Below are 22805 nucleotides of genomic sequence, written 5' to 3' on the forward strand. Positions count from 1 at the left end.
AACTCACACAACTTCTCGGCTCTTAATTCTCTCCTCAGTTAACTTTCATGAAGATTAACTGAGATGGTAGACAGAAAACAATTTGGAAGTTTACAGCTTCCATTAAAGGGAAAACTCTTAAACTCCTCATCGTATATGCTCCACAGTGTCTAAACAATAGCACAGGTTCATATTCAATAAATACCCTATAACTGAGGGAGCATTTTTTTCTTTTTAGATGAGAATCCCTAATAAGCAACTATGATTCTCTAATTTATTCTACTGAAATTATAAATGCACAGTATAGAGAAGGGGGCAAATTTCAAGCTCCACTTGCACAGGGTAGGATAAGGCTTGAGAGCTTGGGTTTGAAGTTTGTCCACCTGGATTCAACTCCAGGCTCCATGATGTTCTGTGTAACCTGGATGAGTTACTCACCCTCTCTGAACTTCATTCTTCCCATCTGTAAAGTGGAGAAAATAAACACCATTTGATTCAGGGATTATTGTGAGGTCTTAAAGAAATGTACTTGTGAAATATTTTGGAACAGTTCCTGGCAAATAGCACATAATAATTACTCATCATTATTGTCATTTTTATACTTATTTCTGAAGTTAATGAAATAGAAAAGACCATGGAAAAGTCATGAACTTGGGAGCTGCTTCAACGTTCTAAGAGTGTTGTAGCAACATTGCAGTATTCAAAGTTCTACAGGATAACAGATTCAATCACTGAATCTCTTCCTTTCCAAAATGATCCAGGTGTCTGCTCATTCCAGTTATTCACAGGACCACACCTTTGCCTGTATAATTAAGAAACTCTCAGGTTTCGTAAATAAAGCTGCAAGAAGAGATATCTAGGAGAACTGCTAACGTGGAGAGGACAGACACCAGCAGGCCTTGGTGAGGGTGTGGGGAGTGGAACTCACATACACAGACAGAGGTCACATAAAATGCTAAAAAACACTCTGGAAAAGTGGCTGGCGGCATTTCTAAAATACCTAGAGAATTCAGCACATGCATTCTTTATGATCTAGAAATTTCATACACATACTCACCAAAATAAAGGCATAGAATGGTTCATAGAGACCATATTTAGAATGGCACAAACAGGAAACAACCCCAATTCTATCGCAGGATAAAGGTGAAATGAATTGTGATATATTCATACATAGAACGCTATATATCACAGAGAATCAGCAAAACATTGTTTAACAACATAGATGAATCTCACAAATGTAATATTGAGAAAATTAACCAGATATAAAAGAGTACCTACAGTTGGCCCTTGAACAGCACAGGGCTCAGGGGGTGCCAAGCCCCCATGCAGTTGAAAATCCATGTGTAACTTTTGATTCCCCAAAAGCTTAACTATGTAGTATACTGTGGACTGAAAGCCTTGCCAATAACATGAACAGTCAATTAATACATATTGTGTGCACTATGTGCATTATACTGTATTCTTATGACAAAGTAAGCTAGATAAAAGAAAATCTTAATAAGAAAAGCATATGGAAGAGAAAATATATTTACTTTTCATTGAGTGGAAGTGGATCATTGTAAAGCACTTTACGCAGCTCAGACATTGAGCTGACTGGGCAGGAGGAAGAAGAGGGGCGGTCCTGCTGTCTCAGGGGCAGCAGCGGGGGAAGAGGTGGGAGGCGAGGCAGGAGAGGCACTGATTGGAACTCCTATTTTTAAAAATCTACACTTAAGTAGATCCATGCACTTCAAAGTCCTACCATGCAAGGGTCAATCATACTTTGGGATTTTATTTATATAAAGTTTAAAAGCAGGCAAAACCAAATGAATACACTGCATTGAAACTCTTGTTCATGTGTCTGCCTGCCCTACTCAATCATAATCTGATAAAGCTGTGTCTGACTTATTACACCTCCAATGTTCAACACAGAGCCTGGCACATAGTAGGCGTCTAATAAATGTTTCTTGAATGAATGCAAAATAAAACGAAAGAAATACATTTTGTTGTATATTTTACAGAATTAGACTTTGATACCAAGTTTGCGGAAACATCACTTTGGTCAAGTTGGCTACCCAGTAATTTATGTCAACTGTCTTCTGAAGTAATTATCTGAAATGCAGATTGCTATTGATCCAAGCATGGGCCTTTCTACTTTCTGCCTTACGGAGCAAGTTCTTATTTTTCTCATGAGTCAAATCTGTTTAATTCCCACAGTCTTTCTGATTATGACAGTGTTACTTACAACAGCAAAAAAAAAAAAAAAAAAAAAATGATGGCACCTTGGCTAGTCTCACATTCTTGTCACAGCTGTTTGTATTTGAGACTTATATTACAAAGCAGAATCAGAAATATCAATGTCTTGAGCTTCAGAAATTAGTTTCATATTTGCTGTCTTGGCAGCAGCCAAAAAGGACAAATTAATAAAACATTATGTACAGTAATAAAAAGGGGGAGGGATAGAGATTTACGTCATCCATTAATCAGTGACCTAACCAGAAAAACATTAGTGAATGATTAAAGAAAGATGACCCTAAGGGACTGCAGGGGGATTCAGACAGGCTTTTGTCAAAGACCCCAAATCTAATGTAATTTCAGGCTGGCCTCAAAATTCAATTTGTGTGGAACCTCTAAGTCATCTATTCCACAACGACATAGAGCATAATTGCATTTGAACAGCTTCCAGCACAGCAATGAGAAAATGTCTTGTTCCGGGCCCTGTGTGCCACAAGGAAGGCGGTCCAGATGACCACACAGGAGGCCGGGCTCAGTAGCAGAGTCTGCCGGTCCCACCTGCTGACCGTTGCCCTCCGCAGGAAGCACATGTTTCTGCTTAATTCCTGCCAGCTTTTGGCTGTCAGGGAGGGCATCTGCAGCGGGCAGCTCCCGAGGGCCACCACCTGGTGCTGTCAGTCGGCCTCAGACCAACAAGCAGAAGGGGAGGCATTCATCTGTGTGCTTATTTTTCTGTGTTTGGGGTATTTCTTGGGACTTGGGGTTTTTACTTGGCATGTTAACTGGTCTCTTTCGTTAGGAGGGGAAAAAAAGAATTTTGCTTGCTTTCCTTTAACTCAGAGTTCCCTTCTTTGGAAAACAATTTTGTAATACCTGGTTCATGCTTATTAAGTCCCTGTAGCTTCTTCACAGTACTGAAGATTTGCTTGAAAATATACTTAAAAAGTATATCCTAACCATCATTAATTCGAGACGTAAGTCATTAAGTCATTAGTTTTTATAGGGTGTAGTTATAAACAATTACAAAAAGGCAAATATAAACTTAGTGTTTTAATCCCATTAGAAAGACTACACAAAAATAAAACAAAAATAAATGTCCCAGGAGAAAGATGGAGCATTCCTGAGAGAAAACCGGTTTTGGCTCCTGTCTCAATAGTTTATAGCATGCAAAAGAATCAAAGATTCTCTGTGAATGTCAAGAGTTAGATACTATTTCAACCTCAAAAAGACTGCTTGTTTTCATCCAAAATCAACTTATATTTAATTTTAACTCATAACTTGCATTTTGCATCTACAAATGCAGTACAACTTTTCATGAAGCCAATTAGGTATAAAGAAATCGATGAATGAAGAAGCACAATTTGCTTTTACCAGATTGCTTTAAGGAAATGAGGCCCAGTTGTGGATGGAAGTTAGCTCCCAAAGAAGAAGAAAGCTGTTGCCCTCATGTCTTAGTCCATTCAAGCTGCTATAATAAAATACCTTAGATTGAGCCATTTTTAAAAAACAGAAATGTATTACTTATAGTTCCAGAGGCTGGGAAGTCCAAGATTAAGGTGTCAGCAGATCCAGTGTCTAGTAATGGCTCACTCTAGTCTTCAAAGACCATGTGTCCTCACATGGTGAAAATGATTCCTCAAGCCTCTTTTATAAGGATGCTAATCTGCCTGGTGCAGTGGCTCATGCCTGCAATCCCAGCACACTGGGAGGCCAAGGCAGGTGGATTGCTTGAGCTCAGGAGTTCAAGACCAGTCTGAGCAACAGTGAGATCCCATCTCTACTAAAAGTAGAAAAATTAGCCAGGTGTGGTGGCACACACCTGTAGTCTCAGCTACTTGGGAGGCTGAGGCAAGAAGATGGCTTGAGCGCAGGAGTTTGAGGTTGCTATGAGCTGTGATGCCATGACACTCTATCCAGGGTGACAGAGTGAGACTCTGTCTCAAAAACAACAAATCCCATTCGTGAGAGAAAAGTCCTCATGACTTAATAGCTTCCCAAAGGATCCACCTCTTATAACACCATCTTAAAGGCTAGAATCTAACATATAAATTTGGGGAGGGGGGCACAAACATTCAGACTATAGCAGCTAGTGACACATATTTTGGTTAGTGGCTTTTTGGTTGATTTAGCCCAGTGACAAGTGACATATGTCATAATAGTGATAAAATATAAAAATACTAAGTTAAGGATAATAGTAGTAGTAGGAAAAGTTACATGTACATAAAGGCCGGATTTGTTCAATAAATTTGTATCTAAGCACCTATAGGTATCTTTTAAATGTATGCATCTAAAACACTCATTTACTCTAGTGCTAGAAAAATTAAATTCATCTCTCTGGGTTATAACCATATTTTTCCCATTGAAGCAATTCTTTCCATCCTATGATTTTTTTATTCTTTTCTGATAGCAGGGGGTGTTTGAGGAGCACAGCCATTAGATTACAGCAGAACAGACTGTTTTGAACTTCAAAAACATATTACTATGGAAATCGGTGTTCAAAAAGTCAAGTGGAAATTGCCATGAATGTATGTCTGTTTTAATGGTATTTTGAACACTGGAAAGAATCACAGTGGAGACAGAATCAGAGAATCCTCCAACAGCAATTGGTGCACATTTTCTAGTAAACATAAGCACTCGACTACCTTTATTTACATGGCCATGTTTTCATACTACCTGTGTATTTTTAGGAAGTTCAATAAAATATTTGCTCAGAACTATTCCGGACATGTGAAGGGACAAGGTGCCAAGTCATACAGAGAACTGGAAGCAAGAGAGGAACAGGAAGTTGAATGGGTGAAAAGTGGTCGGGCCGAGAAACACAAAAGGAATTAAAAATACATAGAATAACCCTTAACTTAAGAATCAGAGGAATCAGACCATAAAGTTAAAAGTTGAGACTGTTTTCCTAACTTCTTGTTCCTGTGAATGACTTCTTGATTATCTTAAGCCTCTGGCACACTGTCTGTGGTCACGCACACTTAGAGCTGTGACAATGAATGAGGCCCCTTAAGAGGTTCCAGAAACATCTTCTCCGTGCACTGTTTGATTTCCATTAATTCCCATGCAATGACTGCACCACAGCTTAAGTTCGCTAAGGTGTCTCTGAAATGGGGATCCTAACCTCCCTCGGGGATGCTGTGAAAGACAGAGTGGTGGCCACAAGAAGATACAGTCTCTGTGTTCTTAAGCAAGGGACTCTAATTTAGCAACTCTGTTGTGCCCAAGGAACACTCCAGGAACTCCTTCAGGGGAATTCTGCAGCCACACACGTTTGCATCTACCAGCCTTACAGAAGAGGAAAAAGTTCAACCTGCCCCTTAATACCCCCTCCTCTTTTTCAGGTTGAGCTGCCGAGAATGACACACACAGGGCAGAGTGCTGTGTGTGTATCGCATTTTAAAAGCAGGCTCTGACTATAAGGATTTCCTAAGTGTCTAGGCATATTCTAAATTCACGTTCATAGAAACAATATTCCACATTATTTGTCTATCACTAAGCTGGCTCTGAAGTGGAAACACCCACCCCCTTGTGTGCACTGAAAAATTCCTAGCTTTTGTTTTATGAATTTTTCATGGAAAGCAAAGCCATTCTTTTTTAATAGAAAATATTTTGAAATGCCTTGAACTTGCCTTGGGTATTTAATCAGATCCGTTCTCTGTAATGTTGCTTTCCACCCTCCTGTTCTTCCCTCATTCAGACTCCAAATCCTCCAGCCACAGGCCTGTTCAGGGCTCTGGTTTGATAACCCTGCAATTGGAGGGCAGAGTGGGAACAGAAGGTACATATCTTTGTTTATCTGGTTCTCTCCAACACCCCGGTGGCCTACTTGGGTGTCCCACAAGCTTTCTGTGGAAAACGGTGCCTCCTATTTAGCAACCACCCCACCTAAAAGGAGCTCCGGACCTATACTTAAACAAGGATGAGAAAGAGCAGGAATGATGCAGGCCTGCTCTCTCCTGTGAAAGAAGAACCGTGTTCTTTTCCTGGCGGAGGGCCACAAGATCATTTCTGCTTCCACTTTAGCAACCCATAGGGTGGAGGGAATGAAATCACGCTATTTTGCAGTGTGACAAAAATGCAATAGGTGTCCAAAGGTAGTTTCAAACAAAATGAAAATGGTTTTTGTTTCTGTTACCTAATTTAAAAAAAATCCAAGAGAAAATTGTTCTGTTTTCCAGGGCTTCGCCTAATGTTGGATTTTCATTTATGTGGAAGGTGAGGAAAGGGAAATACAGTCTATGTAGTTCAGCATGTCCATAGCCCCATAAGCTTCACAAAACGATTGCATTTTTTACTATTTCTTTTTCAAAGTAGTTCCTGTCTTTTGTGTTTTGTAACATTTATAGAAAAGTATGGATTTAGCCCAGCTTTTTAAGAATCTCAGCTATTTAGAGTGTTCCCCTAATTGCTAAAAACATGCCGAGGGAACAGGCATGAATCTGTTAACATTTTCAATTTTTTCTAAGTTTGGAATCACTAAAATATAACATACCCATCCAGGAGAGTATTGTGATATCAAAAAGTAGTCATGGGGTCTGGATTCCCTTATAACCTTTCAAAATCACCTCTGCATCCACTCTAAGACTATTGAATTCCCATTGTGTCCCACCATGGTCAACATCCATGTCTACCATTCAATTATATTTCTTACAACATCGTATTGTATAGATGATTGTACTAAGGCGTTATATGTTTGTCTTCAATTTAAAAATATAAACCCCTCAAGTTCCATAACAGTATCTCAATCATCTTTAAACTTCCAGGGCCAAGGTTACACCTAAAACTAACAGATGACTGATAAATGCTTGTGGAAGGAAACATTGAAAGAATAGTAGGAAGCTGGAACTGACATAACTACTACTTGGGAAAACCTGAAATAATAAACTAAAACTTAAATTTTGTGGGCAGTGCCTGTGGCTCAAAGGAGTAGGGCACCAGTCCCATATACCAGAGGTGGCAGGTTCAAACACAACCCTGGCCAAAAACTGCAAAAAATAAAACTAAAATTTTGTGCAGAATGTGGAAAAGAGCAGAATAATTTCTTGGCCTTGTGTGTATACTTTCTAAATAATTTTTTTGAGAGCCAGCATGCCTTTTAATAAGATGACAACATGAGACGTGGTGGTGTAGAGGGATGACAGCTGAGTTTGGCGAAAGTAGAGTCTGTGCTTAGAGTGAGTAGGGGCCTTTTCCCCAGCATCATCATTCCTTGTTTTAGACTTTCTGCTCTTGTCTACAGTTTCTTCATTTTACCCCATTGCTAAAAGGAAACCTTGATTTATTTTTCCCTCAAAGGGCTAAAAATCAAATTTGCCTAGCTTGAATAATCCTGGTTGAAAGAAATTTGCCTTCCCCTGTTTTCAAGACAAGTGGGCACAGAGATAAACCACACAATTGTCAGGTATTATGGTCTGAAAGTCTGCATCCCTCTCAAGTTTATATCTTGAAATCTAATCAAGATTAGGTTTGAAGATGTGAGCCTCTTAGGAGGTGACTAGATCATGAGGATAGAGGCCTCGTGAATAGGAGTACTGCCCTCAGGAAAGAGGCCTAAGGGAGTTTTCCTTTCCACCATGGAAAGACCTGGCAGGCAGGTGTAACCTATGAAGCAGAGGAGCTTCACCAAAAACTGAGTTTGCTCCCACCTTGATCTTAAACTTGCCAGCCTCCCAAATTGTGACACATAAATTTCTGTTGTTCAGAAATAACCCAGTCTAAGGTACTTTGTCTAATATGAGTGGACAGTGGGATTCACCGACATTGCTATGAAACCCTAATGACATGGAAGATTTCTCTGACATCAAATTTCTGAAGACATGTGAATGAATTCTTTTAAACTCAACTAAAATAAAAATAAAAATTTGTGTAAAGTAAGTATATATTGTACATCATGGCAAATTTGGTATTCCTTCAGGAGAGCGTTCGTGTTTGTAATTTAAAATTTCCAAAGTTAGGCATCTAGAGCAGGATGCGGCCTATGAATTACCAAAGCACTCTGTTATTCCAGAGAGAGATTTTATAAATAGAAGATTTTGTATATAAGCCTATTTATCTACAGCCTAGTAAAGAGTTGAACACTGTCTAGAGAATGTGATCTAAGTAGGCAAACAATTCAGATAATGTAAATTGCAGTTTGGGGCCTAAAAGATACAAAAAACATGTTTAGTCTAAAAAAAATATAGAGACCTAAAATGGCATGAAAATTCTGATGAAAGTTTTTCAGTGATGGGGCAATAGGGAAACCCTAAAATATAAATTAAAATCCAAGAGTCTTTTTTAAGTTTAAAATTATGTTTCAAGAAAATGACTCCTAACATAATTTTTCCAAGTGCCCATTCAATACCTATAAAGACAAAATAAAAATAAGGGTCAACAATCTACTGCTAAAGTTAGGGAAGAATTTTCATAAATGGAGCTAATCTGGGAAAAGCAATGCAGAGCTTCCCTATGCTTCACCTATTAGAACAGCCGTATTTAGCCAGAAGGAAGGAAAAAACTCTCCCTGTGATACCCACCTCAATGACCCAGAACCCTTTACAAATGCATAAAAAGGACCTATTCTTTCTCTGAGACAGATGGTATTTTTTGAGGGAGGCTGGGTTCTATATTCCTGGTTGCATATGTCCATATACTCTCTGAGGCTGTATACCCCCAAAAATAAAGGAGAAATAATTTAGAGACATGCTGAGACCGTACGTTGTGTCCTGGGTGTGCAGAGGTGGGGAGAAGCCCAGCATAGGAAGATCTGGGGGTCTGAATTCAGAGCCGCCCCGTTGGTTTGGTTATGTGTGTGAAAGAACAGTCTGTGTGAATAAGAATCTGGTGAGTTTTTTTCTTGCTCTGCTGCCCTTCGGGGCTTCTTTATGTAGATTAAGACAAAATTAATGACAGAAGAGGCCCACAGAGACATATGCTGATAAAGTGGTGAGATATACAGAAAAGGGAGAAAAAAATTTGTTCAACATCTCTACAGAAAAGGAAGGTTAGCTACAACGGAGGTATGCATCTTAATTCAGGTTTATATTACTCTAAAATTCTATGAGATATATTTTTTGAAAATTTAAGAAGGCAGAGGCCGAGAGAAACGTGCTAAACTCAGGACAAGGTGGATGGGGGGGCGGGGTCAGAACACACAGGCCTTCCCAGGACCCGTGAAGCAGTCCACTTTCTGTTCTGTTCTCTGGGAAGCTATTGGAGAGTTTGAGGGACTGTGCCATGTTGTATTGCTGCTGGGGGATTAAAGGGGGTTAAGATGGGGGGTGGGGGGGGGTTCGTTAGGAAATTACATAAGTGGCCAGAGTGGAGAGAATGATGGTCACTTGGGTTAGAAGCATGACAAGGCAAATGAGCAAGGAGAAGAAAATGAATGTCGAAGAGGTATCTAGAAAGTAGAATTAGGAATTCTGTTGGATTAAACATGGATTATTCAGGAGAGAAGACATTTAAAAATAATTTCTAGTTTTATTTTTTGGCTTGAGCACTGGGCAGAAGGTGAGGTTACTTATGGAATTGTGAGAGCTGGGAAAATAAGTTTTTGGGATAAGAAAGAGTGAGATGTTAGCCACATGCACTTGAGATTTGTGTAATCATATCATCTGAAGGGTTTTCCTACCCACTTTACCCAGTTTCCAGGTTAAAACAATTCTCAGACTTGTAAATTCAGGCTATTATATCCAGTTTCTAGTTATGCAACCCAAGACAATAATAATAAAATTTAAATCTAATTTATTAAACATCTCTATTCCTCAATTTTCTCATTTAAAAAATAAGGATAGTAATAGCACCTATTTTGTAAGTTTTGTGTTGAGATTAAATGAGATAGCACAAGAGAAAAGCCCATTGTATTTCATCCACACTACTGGGCAGTCCTGAATAAATGTTGAATCTAACTGGAAACAAAATTACAGAATAATTAAATATTATTACATCAGGAATAAAATTCTATCAAGTGCCATCAGAACTTTATGTGGCAATAAGATTATTATAAATGCTTTTAATTAAAAATAAAGACTAATAATAAATTGAAAACACTGCACAGAAAATATTTTTAGAAATGATAGAAAAATATAATGCTATTTTTGAAAGTGTAAATTATTAGATTTATAAAAGATATTGTTTTCCATTCCTGATTATTTAAAAAATATTTAAGACACTATAAAACTTAACCAAGGAAAACAGTAAAACAAATAGCAAAGTTTGTATTAAAAAGGAGATACAGGCTCGGCACCCCAACCACTCAGTGGTTAGAGCTCCAGGAACATGCACCAGGGCTGGTGGGTTCTAACCCAGCCCAGACCTGCTAAACAACAATGATAACAACAACACAAAAAAAAAGAAAATAGCTGGGTCTTGTTGTGGGCACCTGTAGTCCCAGCTACTTGGGAGGCTGAGGCAAGAGAATTGCTTGAGCCCAAGAGTTTGAGGTTGCTGTGAGCTGTGATGCCACGGCACTCTACCTAGGGCAACATAGTGACACTGTGACTCAAAAAAAGAAAAGAGATACAGGATTAAGTAGGGATGAATTTTTTAATTTTAAAAATGCTTAAATTGTAGAAAACACTATGAGTCAAGAATTTAAATCTCAATACTCAGTAGTGATTACATAGCATCTGGAACACTGCATGGCACACGGAGATTTTCAGTAAATACTTGATGAATGCACACATTTTACAGGAAAATATATGCCAAGAAGTAGAAAACCTGAAAAGAACAACAACCTCCAGGTGGGTGGGGAGGGTTCTTTCTATTATCAAAGAATCATCACAAATATATTCCTGAACCCTCATTCAGTAAATATTTATTGATCGTATTTTCTCTCTCTCTCTCTCTCTCTGTATATGTATGTGTATATATATATATATATGCCAAACATTGTTTTAGACACTGGGAATACCCATACATATATACCATCACCACCCAACCCCCCACAAACTGTCCTCTTAAACTTTCACTCTTCTGTGAGTATCAGACAAGTGGTGATATGTACTGTGAAGAAAACTACAATAGTGAGGAGAATGGGGAGTGAGGAAGGGGTACATAGGTGACTCTCACTTCAGGGTTGGGGGAAGATTCTTGTTGCCATCTGAGCAGCTAAGGAGTGAACCATGAAGATAATGAGGGGATCAGATTCCAGACTGAGGAAAGGGAAAGTGAATGGGTCTTGAGTAAATGTGGTGCTCCTGGAGCTGAGTAAGGGAACCCAGCTCGTGAGGGCCTCAGGGACATTACTGTAGGGTCTCAGTCTGACATTTCTAACCTCTACTGAGGTCCACACTGTGATCGCAGTATATATAATAGGCTTTGGGAAGTAAGGAGAGAGCTGGAGGAGGAATGAGGTCATTGCTATGATCCTAGCAAGAGGTGATGGTGGCTGAAATCAGGGTAATCACCGCAGAAGTGAAAAGCAGTAGGACCCCGGGCATTTTCATAGCCAGATTCTGGATTCATGTGGAAGATTGAAAGCGTCTTGGTAATACCAGTAGTGATGTATAGAGCATCCATGTTGGGAAGCAATCAGTAGCTAGACTTCTAAGAAGGAGAAGACCTATTGACAGATGCTGGAATATATTTTTTAAACTGAGCATGTGACAAGCTGAACTTTACAAATCAAATCTGTTGAGAAAGAAGTAATTATTCAATAAAGGGTGCTAAGATAACTGGTTACCTATTTTTAAGTCATATTTTTAGCTATTCCATATGCTAAAGTTATGGTAGATGAAGTGATAATTTTTTCTTTTTTTTTTTTTTTTTTAGAGACAGAGTTTCACTTTGTTGCCCTCGGTAGAGTGCCGTGGCATTACACTTCACAGCAACCTCCAGCTCTTGGGTTTAGGCGATTCTTTTGCCTCAGCCTCCTGAGTATCTGGGACTACAGGCGCCCACCACAACGCCCAGCTATTTTTTGTTGCAGTTTGGCTGGGGCCAGGTTCAAACCTGCCACCCTCGGTATAAGGGGCCAGCACCCTACTCACTGAGCCACAGGTGCCGCCCAAACTGATAAATTTAATGTGATAGATATTTTTTAAATGACAATCATTAATACCCAGATAAAAATGTTGGTGAACTTCTAATCCGAACTCAGCATTAATAGAAATTCTAATAGCAAAGAAAGAAATGGTGAAGAAAAAAAAACACTGCAGGGTAAATGAGATGAAATCATAGAAATTCTAGATGTCAAAAAATCTATAAACAAAATTAAAACCAAGCAAACTAAAAAATTTGTGATAAATATGATGACAGATAGTGTTCTTATCATATACAAATTTACTAAATAAATAAATAAACAAACCCTAACTACCATGACGACAAACAGTTTTAAAGACCAAAAGCAAAAAGCGGAGCTCTTTGGGGCTGGTAGTTCTGGGAACTAAGGCTAGTGTTGTTTATAATTTACATTTTCATAAAATTCTCAGCACTGAAAATACTATTCAATCTTTCCACATAGAAGATTTGAAATGTACATTTGAAGTGCTTTTTTTAAAGGATGATACATTCAAGCAGACAAATGAACTAATAGTTTAGATGTATGAAAAGAATTGCATTTTGGCGGAAAGACAAATATCCAATGTACTCAGTGCTCATGTGAAACCCATACATAAACAACTACATGCCCACACCAAAGAAAAACAGGAACACAGTCTAGTAAGGGAAAGGGGAGAGGAGGGAGGGGGAATGAGGTGCGAGGGAGTTTGATTGGTGGGACCTCACCTAATGTGCACAACACACACCAGGTCCCCTGGGTGAAGGGCTCAACTACAACTTGAACTTTACCTTGAGAAATGAAAACAATGTAACCTAAACATTTGTACCCTCAAGTTAATCTGAAAGAAAGAAAAAAAAAGAATTGCATTTTGGAGAAAATATACAAATAATACTTATAATATGAAGAACTCTGAGCCATTGCTTAGAACTAAGAAAGACTTCTAGGATCATTATATGCTGCTTCCTGCATGGAAGGTCCCTATATACTGACATGGACAAAAGCAGCTATAAAATACCAGCTATTACTTCTGCAAGTGTCTTTCAAAACAATAGTGGACAGTCCCTGAACTATGACATGTAGTACTTACGGTCACTGCCCCTCTGGAAAGAAAGGAAAAGAGGACAATCTCAGAGATCAAGAGGCTTATGAAAATAAACGTTAGAAAGCAGAGTTCTTTCTCACAGGTGCAAAATTAAAATGATAATAATAAATATGCTACATGTTTACTGTGAGCCAGGCAGTATGTTAAACTCCTTAAATATATTATCCCATCTAACCTCTCCACACCAGCCTAGCAGGGAGGTATTCCCACCCCTGTGTTACAGATGAGGAAACCGTCTCCGAGCTTGAGATCACACAGCTGGGAAGAGCACAGCGAGGATTCCAAGGTGGGCCTGTCTGACTCCAAGGCACATTCTCTTTGTCATTAAGATCTTTAGTCTGAGCAACATGGATTTTTCTACAACATATCGGACTTAGGGGACACTCCTCGAAATTAAAAAAAAAAAAAAAGCCCAAGGCCCTATAGCCCAATCCAGGGCAGCGCCAGTGGAATTCCCTTCCTCAGGAGGCAGAGCAAGAGAAAGAACCACATATTCCAAAAGAGAGTCAAGCATCCACGTACTCATCTCGCCAATAAATATTTACTGAGGCCCTACTCTGTGCCAAATGCTGTGCTAACAGGAGCTGAATGTTAAATTTAGAATGAATTTCTAAGAGCAGAAAGGAATGCTTGGGGTGGGCATTACGGGCTTTTTTTAGATTGAATTCATGAAGGACAGACGTGCTTTACAAAGAATGGCCTTTTTTGCACTGATCTAGTGGGCACAATAAACCATAAATCCGACCCACATCCTTCTGTCTAAATACAATTCATGCACATTTTGAAAGGGGCAACACTGGACTATGGGTATGGTTTGCTGAACAGTTTAAAAAAATAGCACTACGTCCTAATTTCAGAATGGGATGATACAGCTTACTTTTTAAATGTGAAATCTACTGAGATTCCTTGTATGTTTATTCCTATATTTCTGGTGACTAACAAAATAATTTTATAGTTTATTCTCTACTATGATTTATATTCCAACCTTTGTCTTCAAGTCACTCCATCATCTGTCTCACAATGTCAACTTTGGAAGTTTTGTTTTATGCCCCCTTACAGAGTCTGGGAAGAGAGGATGGGTTTTCTTTTAAGAAAATATGGAAAAAGAAGGATTATATGGAGTGGAGAGATGGCCTTGAAAGCATTATATTCTATGAGCAAACAAAAGCATCAGAATGCTTTCCAAATTTCAATATTCTTTTATAGATCATAAAGAAATGAATTCTACCTATTGAATTTGATCCTGGCTGACAAACATTTCCCAACTTGTAAATTAAGTTTGTCCAGCCAACTTACTTGGAAAATAATGGTTTTATGTTTACCAGCCGCTAACATCCCAAGTGCAGAACAACAGGCTCCCAAGGGACGCCTCCTGCCCCGCTCATTATGAGGGTGAGGCTGGAGCCCATGAGGGAGGAACAGATTGCACTGCACATGAGCATGACCTAGTGGCTGGTCCATCGAGTGGCATTTATGGCAGCAATAGAAAAGGCTATTTGTCTGTTTCCTGAGTGTCAGGGTAAGTGATGTGTATGCAGCCGTTGTTCAAGGAGAGGTAAAGAGCAGGAAAGAATAGCATTCTAGAAAGAAAGCGTAAGTGAGAACATTCCCCACCTCCCAATGTTAAGCAGTTGGGACTCCCTGCCGTGTTCAGGAACTGGACCCATCAAAAGCACTTCTTTGCAGAAGTAAACAGAATGTTCTTCCTGATTCGTCATGAGGAACCAAAAATGATAAACTTTGCCTTATACTGGCTCCCAAATCATTGCAGGGAGTTTATTTAGACTGTGAGATGCTTAACAGAGCTTTACCATGGTAAGCATGACTTGCCTGTGCAATTCATCAGGGGATCACCAGCCAGCATGCAGACGGATTGCTAAGCAATGTATTGCAAGAGCAAGGCATCACCGAGGGAGAATTTGAAAATGTTACGTTATATTTTGCAACCAAACATGTACTATGTATGCCCGAGTGCGTTTTTATCCCTTTGATAACACATCTTTTTGTGCCCATAACCCTTTTGATTAAAGTTGACTACAATAAAAATTATCTAAAGCACTTTTTGTAAACTCTCAATCGTGTTTCATCTTCATCACATGGCTACTGATAAGACAGTTAATGTGTAGTTCCCACCAGGTTTTATAGAATTAGATGCTGTCTACTCAGAATTATGACTTTATGACTTTTCCCTATAATCTGGTCTCAGCAGTTTTCAGGGGGGGGAAAATATAGATGCTAAAGTTACACCCCTGCTTAAATAAACAAACAGGTTTCAAGCACCCAACTCAAATATATTTGTATATATTTGCACATTATGTTCACAAGACATGTCTATATAAATTTAAATAATTGTTGTGCCATATTGCAGATAGAGTCAAGTTCAATATCAAGTAGCAAACCCATGAACAGCAAAGATTTCCTTTTAAGATTTTTTTTTAACTCATCACATCACATTATCAACATTCGAAAATGCTCATAAGGTCTTGTTTAACTAAAAAAAAAAGGTTTGAACTAGGCATGCAGAGACTCTCAGGAAGCAGATTGTAAAGTTTGCTCCTTGATCCAGACTCCTGTGTTCCTGTTTCCACAATTATGGTAGGGAGTTAGAACTATATTGCAAAGACAGAAACACCCAGCTCAAAAGAACATAAAGGATAAGAGATTGTCTGACATGGGGAGTATGGAGACCAGAGTGGGGCAGGCTTCAGAGTAGACTCTGCCTCTGCCTCGGCCTCAGTGGCCCCACTAGGACTGAACTCTCTCCCCCTCCCACCTTGGGGGTCACCTCCCTCCTCAGCCTGTCTGTGCTCGTGGTCAGTAGACAGTGCCATCATCTGAGGATACACATTCAGAGATGATGCGTCTGCTATACATTTTAAGGACAGACTTGCATTGTTACTCTGATTGGACTGACGGGACTGCTTCCTCAGGAGCATCTCAGCTGTGTGGAAGAAGTAAAAATCAACCATTTGTTAGAGAAGAATACAAAACAATGGATTCTAAGTAGACAACCAAGTACTTATCTAATTTTAAAGACTTGGTTGGCTTATTTTTTGCCAATTTTGATCTTCTACTATCCTGAGTTTCTTGGGCCTCATTAAGTTTATACATTTATTCAACAAGTACTTACTTAGAATCTAAATCATGGCTCCTGGCCCACCTCCAAGGAGATTTTATGTGGGTTAGTGAGCAAGACAAGAGAAGCAGTTATTTCATTAACTAAAAGACAGTGCTATGGTTTGATGTTTGCCCTCTTTCCCCCCAATTTCCCTTGAAATGTAATTTCCAATGAGATGGTATTAAGAGGTGGGGCCTTGGAAAGGTGATTGAGTCACTCTGCCCTCATAAATGGATTAATCTATTGATGGATTAATGGATTAATGAGTTAATGGGTTAGTAGGCTATGGGGAAGTAGGACTGGTGGCTTTATAAGAAAAGGGAGAGAGGCATGCACTAGCACACTCAGCCCCTCACCAAGTGATGCCCTGCGCCACCTCAGGACTCCACAGAGAAGTCTCCACCATTGGGAGGTCCCTCACCAGGTATGGCCTTGAAACCTTGGGCTTCACAGCCTCCAGAACTATAAGCAATAAATTTTCTTTCTTTATAATTTACCTGGTTTCACATATTCTGCTATATGCAACAGAAAATGGACTAAGACAGAGAAACTATGAAAATAAATCAGAAACAAATTCATGTGGGAAATATGTAGGAAATCGGGAGAGAGGTATAAGGCAATAATTTGAGAACATGGAGAAAGGAAGTGGCTGGACAACAGGCTGAATGGGGAGAAGGTGGTTGAGGTCAGATTGTGAAGAGCTTTACATACTAGTCTGGAAAGTTTGAAATGGGGCTGCCAAAGTCAGGTATAAATACGTTCAAATTTCCTGGGGAAAGTGGACCCCATGGTTGTAGTTTCTAAAAGCCTGAAAGTATAATTTAGGTGCATTGACGTAGGTGGCCCAGTTACAATGACCCCAGAACCCAATGTCACTGCAGAATCTCAGGGGGTTTTGTCCTCTATGTATGCACATTTTTTCTGAGGGCTCAACTTTGAAAACAAGACTATCGATCAGTCACCAGTGATCAGTCAAGTTCTCCTCCACTGGTCTGGCTTCTGTCTGTCCATGCTCACTGCCTAAAAAGCTGCTTAAGGAAACCTCAGTATCAATGATGCTGGTCCTCCTATCAACCAAGGGATCCACTGCTCTGCAACATTCTAGAGAGATGCCAGTTTCCATGCAGAGAGACGTAGAAAGGCTCTCACCCTAACTCTTATTACTGGGGCTCCAAAACAATTGTTTGTGTCCAAAAGTGCACAAAGTGATACTGTCGTGAAAATAATTTCTTTGATCCTTACTTGTTTAATCATAGGTATTCACATTTATTTCAAGGGACATGGTAGGATCCAAACACTATAACTTTCCATCTCTCCCACCCTCCTCAAAGGTCCATATACACACACTAAATCTGCCCAACAAGATGCAGGTGGAGAGAGAAGGACAAAGAGGCTGGCCTTGGCTGCACATGGATCCCAGCCTCTGACATTCCTGAAGACTATTTACCACTTATGTTCAGTCCAGTGCCTGACACATCAGGGGACTTAGTATTACTCATTGGATGAGTGCACGGCTGAACAGTGTAAAGAAGCGATTGGAGAAGGAAGAAGATAGAACTCAGAGACTCCCAGGCTACTGGAATAGTCCAGGAGCATTTAACTGAGACACCAGCAGGTGAGGCTGACTTTAAGAAACATTTCTGAGATGAAATCACCAGATAATCTGCAAAATGGATTCTCCTTTCACACCTTTTAAGAATAGAGTGGGTAGGGTGGTGCCTGTGGCTCAAAGGGATAGGGCGCCAGTCCCATATGCTGGAGGTGGTGGGTTCAAACCCAGCCTCGGCCAAAAACCACAAAAAAGAAAAAAAAAAAGAATAGAGTGGGTAGCAAAACAGGGGTGCCAAGCAGACAACCAACAAGTGTCTGGTACAGTTTTTCTTTCACTAATTCTGATCTTCTACTACCCTAAATTATTGGCCCTCATTAAAGAGCTGTAAAACCTGGAATTGTCATAATTGACAGCCTCCTTTTGGGCAGGAGACTCTACAGATCCTAGAAAATCTCCAGGAAACCAAAGGTCTTACCTGCAAAAGAGCCTGTAAGAAGGACCAAGAAGCTTTCCTGTGTGGAAGCACCTCACCTGGGAAGCTTAGCAGGCTGGGTTACAGAACCAGGAGGTTAGCACCCAGGAGAGGAGACTGTGTGAGAAGGAATGCCTAGCAAAATAGCTATGAAGGAATGCTTGTGTAGATCATCTAGATTTAAACAATAATGACAACAAAAATAATAAAAATAGTTATTACCTTTTGCTGTATCCTACTATGTGCCAGGTGGTATATTTCCTGCTTTATATGTGGCACCATAATTATTATTTTAATTTCAGGTTAATTTGAAGGTACAAAGAATTAGGTTACAATGTTTATATTTGTTAGGTACAGACCCTGTTGTAGCTGTGTCCCATCCCTAGGAGGTGTGCCATACACCGCCACATTGTGCCCATTAGGTGGGAGCACATCAACCCCACTCCCTTCTCCACTATCCTCCCCCTCCGTCCCCCTTCTCCCTTCTTGAATTGAATTGAGTTTTCCTCTTATGTGGGTGTGCATTAGATCGTCTACTGGTTTCATATTAGTATTGAGTACAATGGATGCTTACTTTTACACTCTTGTGATACTTTACTAAAAATAATGTATTTCAACTCCATCTAGGTTAATATAAAAGATGTAAGGTCTCCATCTTTTTATGGCTGAATAGTAGTATATATGTATCCATGGTATACGTATAATACAGTTTGTTAATCCATTCCTGGGTTGATAAGCATTTAGGTTGTTTCTACATCTTGGCAACTGGAAATTGAGCTGCAATAAATAGTCTAGTGCAAATGTCCTTATGATAAAATGATTTTTTTTTCTTCTGGATGGATGTCCAGTAATGGGATTGTGGGATCAAATGGGAGGTCTAATTTGAGTTCTTCAAGGATTCTCCATACTTCTTCCCAAAGAGGTTGTATTAGTTTGCAGTCTCACCAACAATGTAAAACTGTTCCCTTCTCTCCACATCCAAACCAGCATCTGCAGCTTTGGGACTTTGTGATATGGGCCATTCTCACTGGGGTTAGGTGCTATCTCAGGGTGTTTTTATTTGCATTTTTCTGATGATTTCATATGTATTTCTCATAACTAGTATGTGAGTCAGGTATTCTTATCTATCTTAATAATAACTTAGACTCAAAGTTGAAGGAGCTTATGCAAAGATTATTTCAAATAAAGGACTATTTGACTTCAAAATATGATCCTGTCTGTGCAACTATTATATCTTCATTCTTTGGATGCTAAAAAAAAACTTAAGTGCTGTTAGTTTAGAAAAATAAGTAATACTAAATGTCATGATTGCAATATCATCAATCTCTTGTCAACCAGCCAACTCAAAGTAATTTACTAGTTATACTCTATATCTGAAAATGTCATTTTTATATATACTTTTGTTCTTTCCCATATACTCTTTCTTCATATAAATGCTTTATTGAAGAGACCACTTCGAATATCTATCATAAGTGGTTCATTACACTTGTCCCTAACTGAGAAAGTTCCGACTTGCCCATCTGTTGACACTGAGTTTCCAAACTCACTGACAAAGGAATAAATACATGGATTTAATTATGAATTGTTTCTGCTCTGAAAACCAAATTTTATGCAGTTTCTAAAAATTTTCTGTACTATTCAAATATTCCTTGGGATATAAAAGGCTGTTTAATAGAGAATTTCAAAACTAGTTAGAGAAATGTCCTAAGAGAAGTGATAGTCTGGATAGTGAGAAGCAAAGAAACAAGTTTCTCACTTCAGACGTCAGATCTCTCACTTCTGATGTCAGATCTGTGTCACGGCTATGAATTGAGTGAATACACAGGTTATAATGGACAAGGGACATAAAAGCAATGTACATTCACATACACCCAATTTGATTTGACTACAAGATTGAGATTGATAAGTCCTTGTTAATTGCAGTTTAAATTAACAGTCCTCTTATGGGAGAGTAAAAAGGGAATGAATCATTATTTTTAGGGAAAGATACTTTAGTGATCCATCCTTTTCTTCTCAAGCACCAATCACCTTCAGTTTTCTGAACCACGACCGCCTGCCAATTAAGATTCTAGAGCAGGTGAAGAGGTTGGAAGGCACCTAGCACTCTTGTAGGCCAAAAGCCAGACACAGATGAGAGTGACTCAAGTAAATACTTGGCCTCCTTATTAAGACTCTGAAAATTTGGAGGAACACTGGAGGATGTGACTGTGGATCATAGAAGTTTCCAGAATTCTAGGGGAAACTTTTTGGAACCACCACCAAAAGAGGAATTCATGAAGACATAGAAACCCATTTGAGCAGGGTGAGCACTTATAGAATTGCATAAAACTAAATTTTCACCAGGGTCCTGTGTGGGACTCTCTCAAATATTGCGATACTCTGGACTCCTACATTTTCTCCTGTGCATTTCAAAACACCTAAAGTAGGTATGCTTCAGGAAGAAAAAGGCAGACATGGTGGAAAGAAACCCCCCAAAGCATCTGTTCATCCCTCGAATCCTGGCAAATTCAGTATGATCTTGGTGTGTTCTGGAGGTTCATCTAGTGTCACAAAGCTGGGCAACTTGGACCCACTACAACGAGAATCCGGTGGGCCAGCCCTCTCGCCCTCAGGCCCTGGAGCAGGCCCACAGATTAGCTCAGAACCCAAATGCCCAGTCTGTATCGCTGGATGTCATTCTCTCATGCCTCAGCTTAATGCACAATGAAAGGTATTTAGCACTGGCTCCATTCCAAGGAGGAGGCCTTATTAACTCACCGTCTGATTCCAAGAGAGAGATGCACATATCTATTTCCAAATGGGAAGATGTGTGTAACCTCAAACAAAGAGCAACTTTCATGGAAATGAAGCCAAGAGCCAATGCCTTTTAGCTTCATCTTCTAGAAAACTATGGCATGTACATCATGAGCTGGAGTTTGAAAGCCAAGCAAATACTAAAGAAGAAGGGAAGAATTCTAAAAGAGCATAAAACAACCACAACAGGACAAATAATCCTGAATCGCAAATGAGAACGCACCCATTGGCAGAGACACAAAGGTAATATTTTCACTAGAAGGACCAGGCCTAGAAAAATTGGTTGCCCAACATCAGACAGAACCAGGACTTTCCTCCCATATGAGACGTGAATGGCTCCCTTTTCCACTTCATCTTTTTCAGTTATCCAAACAAAATGTTAGCAGTAGGAAGAAATAATGAATTTAGCCTGTTTAAGTCCAGTATTTCTTTGCTAAGGTATTCACTCTCAGACAGCAAAGAAGGCACTTTGCTCTAGAATATTTCCTTGTCTTTTATCACCTTCAGAATCCCACTATCACCGAAGGACTTCCATTTAACTTTATACCCATGCAAGAAGCAGATACTTTAAGAGCACATTAGTGTCATCCTTCCTGAGACTTTGAGAGGCTTTGTATACCACAGAGGCAAATGGCTGTTTCAAATGTCCTTTTTTAAATGTGTGTCAGAACACTTTAACTTCAACCACTCTGCTAAGAGGCTGTTGTTTTAGTTCAGAGTGTACACAAAGGAGAGGATCACCACGGATGAACTAATATTTGCCTAACTATCTTCACTTCCCCAGGGCCTTGCTATCCAAGAGCTCGATACCCCTCTCTTTAGCAGTCATGACGGTAAGTGAAGAAAAATTGTGTTGTTCCTAAGTACAGCATATGCCAAAGAATCTAGCATTTGGCCTGGTGATTCTCACAGCTGTGTGTTAAAGGATACCTTTACTTTCACAGTTAATTGAGGCAACATGAGGAAAAATGAAGGCGTTAGTGGCAAAGCAGTGAGTGTGGCCCAGAAGGTTAGCTGGGGTAAGTCCTCTGCCACTGAGTGACCACTCCATCGCCCCAAAGCTGGAGTATACCATGTCTCCCACCTTTTTTTTTTTTTTGTATTGTTGGGGATTCATTGAGGGTACAAGAAACCAGGTTACACTGATAGCATTTGTTGAGTATAGTCCCTCTTACAACTGTACCTTGCCCCCAAAAGGCGTATCACAATATGTCTCCCACCATTTTTTTCTTTTTTTTTTTCTCTCTTCTGTCTGTCACACATTCACCCACTTTCTGTTTTGCTAAGAAAGAGGTGTTTAACTGTGTTAACAGTTTCTTTCCCACAGAGGAATGCCACATGTTTCCCACCTTATGTAACAATTTTAAAATTAATGACTGCCACCTGGGTGGTGAGATTCAAGTTAATGAAAATAGAAAACCAACATCAACAGAGGAAAGAAACAGAAACAGAGAGACACAGACAGAGACAGGAGGAGAAGGTCAGAGAGAGGAAGAAGAAGAAGAATGGGAAGGGAAGGGAGAGAAAAAAAGAGGAAAGAATTTCCCTTTCAGAAGAAGATATGGAAATCTATGCAGTACAGGCATTGCAGCA

General features: G+C 39.5%; 1 non-coding gene across 1 annotated transcript; it reads right to left on the reverse strand.

Moving 5' to 3' along the window:
- Nucleotides 1-22458: 22458 nt before the first annotated feature.
- On the reverse strand, nucleotides 22459-22605 carry LOC128593214 (small nucleolar RNA SNORA41). The gene has a single exon (XR_008382289.1). It is a non-coding gene; the product is annotated as a small nucleolar RNA SNORA41 (small nucleolar RNA).
- Between the last annotated feature and the right edge of the window lie 200 nt (nucleotides 22606-22805).

Source organism: Nycticebus coucang, chromosome 1 (assembly GCF_027406575.1).
Source record: "Nycticebus coucang isolate mNycCou1 chromosome 1, mNycCou1.pri, whole genome shotgun sequence".
Taxonomy (NCBI): domain Eukaryota; kingdom Metazoa; phylum Chordata; class Mammalia; order Primates; family Lorisidae; genus Nycticebus; species Nycticebus coucang.